This window comes from Saccoglossus kowalevskii, chromosome 4 (assembly GCF_978046115.1).
Source record: "Saccoglossus kowalevskii chromosome 4, keSacKowa6.1, whole genome shotgun sequence".
Taxonomy (NCBI): Eukaryota; Metazoa; Hemichordata; class Enteropneusta; family Harrimaniidae; genus Saccoglossus; species Saccoglossus kowalevskii.
Window position 1 is genome coordinate 13232196 of NC_140644.1, and position 6723 is coordinate 13238918.

Here is a 6723-nt window from a genome sequence, read left to right on the forward strand (position 1 = left end):
TATCTTGGCACTTGCTTCCTATATGGAAACTGTTTCTACGCCAGTAATGATACAAACACCGGTGAACGATAAGAAACAGCTTTATTGAAAAGCAACAACAATGGCGGGAGACACCCGTCATGCACAGCGCTACTAAAGGAGCGCATACAACTATAAATACAAGCCGCTGGTGAACTATAAATACTAGCCACTGGCATGACCTCTTTCTTTCTTTTTCAAAGAAAAACATCGTAAACGAAAACGAGAAAACACGAAAATTCATTGTTTAAGTGGCAATGGCATAACAAGCAAAATGATCCAATAAATGTCACAAAAAGTACATTGATTATGTTACATAATCTTCTAGATACTTTACGATCACTTTACGAGGTTTACGATGTCGTTGGGGTCTAGATATTGGAGGGGGACTAGGCAAAGACTCAATATTCTCTGTTTTACTTGTCTCACTACTGACTACATTGTCTACAAGATAAGAATTGTCATCGATTGTGGGGAGACATATTTCGATTGGTGTCGCAGGCGTAATCGGACTGGAAGGAAAGCTAGATACTTGCTGATCATCGGCCTCTGTATCCCTGTTGTCTTGAACAGGTGTTTTGTTGTAAGTAGTGGTGTCAAAGTACTGGTCAGGTACTTTGTAACATTCATTGCATTTGACCTTGTATGAAGTAACGCGCAGCTGCGAGCCAGTGAACTTTCTAATGAAGCACCACTCCCCATTGATACTGACAACGAGGAATCTACTGCGAGCTTGGGACTTGTTGCGGTCAGACCGTAAGTAGACTAAGTCACCGACCATGACGTTGCTGACTGCACTGTCGCAATTTTTGGTCTTAGACTTTTTACTGTATGGATGATTAATAGTGCGTGACTCGCGTTGTTGTGTAATGAGCTCACGGTCGGCAAGTGGTATTTGCTCATTAGTGAATTGGTCACGCTGTATCCACATTTCGCGAGCTGATAGTCCATGACTGCGAATGCAAGAGTTTAATCGTGCGGTTGCTATAGCAATTTTTACAGCAGTAACTGGGTCACCACTTGGATCTTGCCGGAGAAGCTCTTCTTCCAGTTCACCGATGGCTTTTTCGGCTACGGGATTCTTATTGATGTTTTTAATGCGACCAATCTCAACATTGATACGGTACTGTTCAAGCATGCTATCATTACGTAGCGCTATGAAACCAGAAGCTGGATCGACACTGACCACGGCAAATGGGCCGTCGAGTGCACGCATTTCTATGACTAAGCGGGTTATACCTTCACGTAGTGCGGTTTTGTTCTCACTATCGATAATGGTGTAAGACGTAGCGGTTTCTCTTATAACGAGTATGAGTTGGCGATTGCGCTTGATTACATCAGCTGCGAAAGATACTCCGACTGAGTGTGGTGGGTCCTCAGAAGTTTGTTCTATTAGCGTATCAGGCAGCTTACTAAGTGACGTACAGACATGACATTGTTTTGACACTAACTCTATGGATTTGTCCAGGTCGAGAGCGTCGAAGTTGCGTTTAACGACTTGCTTTAGCTGGTGTTTAGTTGGGTGATCTAGTTTGATGTGAAGTGCAGTTAAAAGTCCGTTAAGAACAGCGCGTGGAAGGATTATTAGATCAGATGACACTTGGAAGGGTTCATTGTGTTTAACGACGAGGAGACCATCTCTTGCGATAGTAGCAATAGCAAGATATCGTTTCACATCCCGGATTGAGGGGAGTTTCCTTGATGGTCTTGTTCCTTGTTTTAGGTGAGCGTGCGCACGTCGTAAATCTGGACACTGTGATTGTGTACTTAGCCACGCTGATCTGGTGGTTAACGAGAAGCGTAGTTTGCAGTTAATGATGTCTGTAATGGTGGACCTCCTTACAATCGCATCCTCAGTGCGCTGGATGAATTGACAAATTTGGTAATTTGGTTCGTCACACTCTGGTGGATTGCGACTTGCAAAATTGAATGGCAAGTTGGCTGAACCTGCAAGGTGCCGTAATGCAACTTGGTACCTACTGACAGTAGAAAGAAAGGAAGTGACACATGGACTTGATGAGAATTCCCCACGGCAGAGTTTGTCAACTGCCTGTACACATGGCTTGCTGTCAGTTAGAACGCAGGTTTGGTGCTCTGATTGGATAATAAACGGACTGAAGTGCTTAACTGATGCCGCAATACATAGTGCTTCGATTTCACATGGTAGCCATGTAACTTGGTGTTTGCGTAGTTTGGCACTGAAGAATCCTGCTAGTGAAGTTTTGTCATTGCGCGTTACGTAGAAGGTTGCGCCAATGCCATGCTTGGTGACTGAGCCATCGGTTACGATCCATAGGTGATCTGAGGGACGAGGAAGAGCAATTGATTTGTTCTGTGCGAGTGAAGTTTGTGCTGTTTTAAAGCTATGTAGTAAGCCATCTGACCACTGAATTTTGTCAGGTGATGACAGGCCTGCAAGTGCTGACTCAAATGGAGCGATTATAGCTGCACAACCTTTTATGACACGGCTTAATACTTTATAGGCGCCGATGAATGAGCGTAGTTCACGGACAGTGTCAGGAGGTGGACATGATGAAAGAGTTGCAATGCGATGAGGACTCGCTGAAAGTTGACCCTCTCGCCAAATCCAACCCAAAATGGTTGTGGACTTTGTGCAGATTGTTGTTTTGCTAGCTGACAAGTGAATGTTACACTTACTTAATGCTTGTAGAACGTTTTCCCAGTTTTGGAGTAGCTCAAGTGGGGTGTTCCCTCCACAGTATAGGTCATCAGCAAGTTTTGTGACGCACCCTTCTTGTATATAGTCACCCAATATGCGACACATTAGCTCCTCAAGAGCAGTTTCTGACCCTGGCTGCCCATGGCCGAACGTGTATATACTCGCACACCACGAAAAGGTGTTGCGACACCGCAATATTTCATCGAGGCCTTTGCTAATGGGATTTGGTAGAAAGCACTGGTTAGATCAGTTTTGAGCATATATTTCCAGCAGGCAATGGTTCGTAGTGTTGAATCGACATTCGGCATTAGCGAAGGTTGTGGTTTGCTGTAACAACCGACGTCAGAAATGATGGATTCAGATACTCTGCGGTAACTCCGTCTTCTGGTCGACGGAATACCCCCAATTTTTCGAGGTCGTCGAACTTTTTCTGTAACTCTAGGAGCTTATCCTGAGTGTATTGAGGGTCGCGCCCCTTCCTTTGAGGAGGCTCAACAGGCGTTTCAAATTTACCACATGCACTGTTGTAACCGGAAATTGATGGATTGAAGACATCGTCGTATGTACGAAGGAGACTTCGAAATTGGGAGCGCTCATCGTTCCTCAAAATTGCGTCAGGGTCAAGGTTGATACCATCCGAGTGCATTGTTGGTGAGCGCGGACGAGATTTGTCAGGAGTGTTCTTGACTGGTGTACTAGATGCTGCTGATGGTGGTGATGTTGTATGACGAATTTGGCAAAAGTGGTCATTGCGCCGTATTACCTTTGGTGACATTGAGTTGTTACAAATGCGAATTTTGCCTGCGACTGATTCAATGATATCTGGCTGAGGCCATCTATGTGACGGTTTGAGGTGGTAGTTTAATTTCTAGAAATTCGCCAGGCCAAATAACAGATGAGGCTGGAGGGGAACGCAATACAAATGCCTGTGTGCGACGTACTTTGTGTGAATGAAGTGTGTCGTCTTCGATTCCATACCTAACCACATGTGTGCCTTTGATAGTTATTTGCTGCATAGCTGGGCGTACGGAAATGTCATTGACTGTCATGAACGGTGTGCCAGCTAAAATGTCGACATCCAATTCTTCGATGACGAGTGCGCCGAGTGTAAAATCAATGCCGTTTCTACTAAGTGTGATATGAGTCTCACCGATAACTCAAAGTGGTGTCAGCCCATCGGCCTGGACTGCTTTTTGAATAGTAGCTCACGCGAGCACGGGGAATTGAGCCCGCCCCCCCACTCCCTATATTTAGGGGGGCCTATGCTTGTTTCCTCATTTTTTTTGACCCCCCTATCTAGAGAAAAGAAGAAAATTTAACCCCCCCCTTTCACGGGCTTTTCCGGTGAATTTCACCCCCTATCTAGGGAACTTTTCAGTCTAGAACTCCTTTTAAACCCCCCTTTTTTGTATATCTCGGGAAGTGTTTTGAAATACACCCCTATTTTGAGAATCTCGGGAAAACAAGCAAAAAATACCCCCTTTTCTACGATTTTCTCGGGAAAATGTTCCCGAGACAGATCGTCAAAAAGTACCCTCTTTCCCGAGAAAATGGGAACGCGCATGCGGCCCCCTATGGATCCTGAGTGGGGGGGGGGGGGGGAATTGAGTCCCAAACGACGATAACAACGCATGCTAAGAACGCAAAGGCTCATGGGTAGACGCTTGTTTGTAAACAACGACACGCTATGGCCGTCTACCGCATGTGCAGGTTACGACTCCCTATTTTAACCACATGGTTTTGACAAATCCTATTGCTTCTAAACGTTCTTTACATTTGCTTTGATCGTACTACATGGACTTGATCATAACGCCAGTGCCATGAAGACAAACATATATTATTCTCTATGTAAATCAATGTCATTGATAACCCGTTCTTCGTTCTCATTCCAACTACAATAAAAGTTAGAAGGGAGAGGCCTCTAACGACACAGAACAGGGAAATATAAAACGCAGATTTTCATCATGAACAAATTCAGTAAAATTTGCTTCTCGGCGAATTTTGCGTAATTGAAAAACAACAACATATAAGATTGTACGTGTGTTAAGCCACTATTTTGGTATTTGCCACTATTTTGGTACCCGCGAAAATTAAAACCAACGTCCTCTTGCTCTTTGTTATTATTTTTCTTCACAAGTCAATAAATCTCATAATTCTGAATAATTCTGGACAGTTTGTGTATAATTTGGAGTAATTTGTTATGTTTAATTTAAGTTTTCTTTACTTGCGCATCTTTTCAGACCGAATTGTCATCTTTTTGACGCAGACACAGTGACGCTAACTTAGGGGGTATTACAATCGGCTGTCCTAACAGCCATATCGCGGAGCTCAATTCAACTGTCGTACTTTTAAAAATCAATTGCATAGCATATCCGTCGCCGATTGAAATGGTGTTAGTGCATCGAAACTGTTCGGCGAAGCTGCTAGGTAAGTATATGACGATTCAATACTAATATTGATATTTACTAGCTAGCTATCGCACTATGACTTGTTTAGTGTGCCTGCTCAGACTGCTGCGGTGTCTCGAGTCGTCCATTTGATTCTATCATCATCATCATCATCATGTTGTGTTCAATTCCAATTTCGAATGTGCATCGATTTCTCAAAACAGTAATTTATAGACATGTATATAGTACATCTGATCCAGAAAGTGATAGTTTAAACTTCATGTACATGTCCAGCTTGAATTTAAATAATCTATATGCGGACGTTGAGCAGACGGACAACAACTGAGCCACCGAGCGATATGCTATTTTTCCGTTTTGTGTTTCTTCCATTTGAGATGCATTTCTGTAAAATATTCCGTATATGATGACAGAATTCGCTGGTGTTGTCAAGTTGTATCATCCATTCTGGAAATTTTTATATTTTAGCAGCTATTTATTTTCTTGAAATTAAAATGTTTTAATACGCAAGATTTAAGTAATTAATGAGGTATTGATATTACTATTTTAGTAATTTATACCCATAACCTGAATGATATTCTTGTATAAAACATGTCAGTCACTTTCTTATTTTATCATATTTTTTCTCTATAACATGACGAGATAGAACAATTTGTATAATATATTATACTCTTGCGTAAATGACAAAGGTGTGTCAATAGTCAATAAAACAGCTAGCTGCGGTTCCGTAGCTCTTTGGTGCGACCTACAATCGAATTTCGCCCTAACAATTTCATTTGGACGTCTTTTTTTTAATTTTGTAGTTGTACGTCGAACATAGAGCTACGGGATCTATCACAGTTTAATAACAGAAATCTGGCATACATAAATTAAATCGCTTTTGCTTTTGATTACTATGGTGTGATGTACCTTTATTGTGAATTGATTGCTGGATGAATAACATACAAACTTTTGTTTGCAATTTGTGTTTATAAATAAGCAATAATTTGTGATATTTTACAATTACCGCGGAAACCAAGCAAATTACGAGAAAACGGCAGCCATTGACATCCCACACTCCCTAGCACAGAATAAATGTAATCTCGTTTGGCGGTCATGTGATACAGTGGTGGAAGAATAAAACTCATACTTCCCGTTATTCTAATTGTTCCAAAAAAGCAATCACATACAGTATTTATAATTGTATGATTTTTGTTTAATAATAGAAACTAGTTGCATAAACGCAATTTATCTACTGATTTCGGTCACGTGGTACAAAATTATAGGTCTCGCGTAATTTGCTATAAACTCTGGAATACAAAATGGCGTCTTTCGTCTTGTTATTTTTCTGCGACTCTGTGTACAGTAAATAAAGTCAATTAATTATGACCACCGTCATCATTTCACAGCGCAAATAGGTTCTGGTCATTGTTTGGAAGTAAATAAACATAGTGAGTACTTTCGAAGGTCTTAAAATGTGATTTTCGCGACGACCAAATTTGGCATGTGGATTTTAACCGGGCCGGCCAGAGTCAGTCACGTAAATAATGCGGTCGGCAACATAGGGCTATGATTCCACAGCTATAAAACAGCCTAGGCAATACTATAGTCATTTAGAAAAGACATACAATTTGTTATTAA